The sequence below is a fragment of the Egretta garzetta genome, unplaced genomic scaffold, assembly GCF_000687185.1.
Source record: "Egretta garzetta isolate BGI_Z169 unplaced genomic scaffold, ASM68718v1 scaffold745, whole genome shotgun sequence".
Classification (NCBI taxonomy): domain Eukaryota; kingdom Metazoa; phylum Chordata; class Aves; order Pelecaniformes; family Ardeidae; genus Egretta; species Egretta garzetta.
Genome location: NW_009259678.1, coordinates 150,114 through 151,622, shown reverse-complemented (window position 1 = coordinate 151,622; position 1,509 = coordinate 150,114).

The window sequence follows — 1,509 nt, the reverse complement described above, 5'->3', positions numbered from 1 at the left end:
CGCCGCGGGCTGGGGTGAGGCTGGGCTGTGCGACTCCTTCTGTCTGAAACCTAGCGGACGGGGGGAGCTGTCCCGCGGTTCGGGCTTTGCCGGGGCGCCGGTAACCGAGCAGGGCTGAGGCTGGGCGAGGCTTCGCGGCCTCTCCCCCGCGGTGTGCCCCAAGGCCCAGCACCGTCTAGGCTTGGGCCTGTCTTGTGGTAACAGATGCTGCAAAACTGAGCTCGAAAGTGTTGGGAAAAGACTTTTAATTTAAGTGTCCTGGAAAACTTCCATTTGGGAGATAAATGAGTGTATGGTTTGGGGGGTGACGGATCTGTAGCAGCTCCTTGTACCTGTATGTTTTCTCATTCTTTGAGATCACAAATTATGGAAGTGCTTGGTGCCCTTACTGAGCAAGGAGGTAACGAAGGAGAAAACATAGCATAATTAGTATAAGAAGTGGAGCCGTGCTCTGCACTAATTCTGTCTTTGTGTGTTCATGTATTTGTTAAAAAAAAAAATGTGTTAACACATTGGTGTAACCGTGCCATAAACTAGAAAGAAGATGGTGCTGTAGGCCGCATACATTAGATGCGGTTGGAGTCTGTTCTCATCCTCGGGTGGCTGTAGCAGAACATGTTTTTGAAGAGTACTTAGTCAGAATACTTTCAGAGCACTAGACCTGTGAAACTTGAACTTTTTCTGAATGAAATAAGCGTTTCAAATGAGCTGCTGTGGTAATATTTTAAACAATATGCAAATTACTTTTTTATTTGTGAGCTAAAGGGTTTTTTAGCTGCTCACTTTTATTTTAACTTTAAACTTTTCTTGTGTACCTCACCTTCTGAAGAAGGGAGGGAAAGATGCCGAACTACTTGTTTTGTTTTCATTCCTTGCTCTCACTGGCCTTTCTTAGGTTTAAGTTGTTTCTCCCATAGTTACAGGATGGGGCAGATTCCCACTGTAGTGTATTACAGCAAAATGCTACCTCCTGAAATTGGAAAGTGCATATACATGCATTTGTGTAACATAAACCATGTAATAGGGACAGTGATGAAAGGACGAGAGGTGTCAAGTGATGAGCAGAAGGCGAGATGATGCCTCTACTGCTGTTGGTGAAAGGGATGATAATGCTGCTTCTGTGGCTGATGCTCTGTGGCAGTTCGGCCCTTCAGCAGCTCAGCATAACTGGAGAGGACATGGATTTCCTCTTCACCTGCACCTCCTCTGTCTCTAAACACCTTGTGAATTGCTTGTGGTTTGCTGGGTTCAGCTTGTCTCTAAGGATAGCTGCAAAAGTGTTCCAACATCAATATGTAGAACTAACTGCCTGAAAACTCAGGTGAGTGGAATCCACAGGTAAATTAAAGTGTTAAAGAAGTCCATGTTGGTATAAAAATCTACAACGCTCAGTCTATTTAATGTCCTTCTACCACTTTTTTGTTTCCTTGTCTTGCATAGCCTACAGTTGCGTTCAGAGGTGGCAGTCACTGCTGGAGCAGCACAGAAGCTGGCGGGAGGTTGACTGAT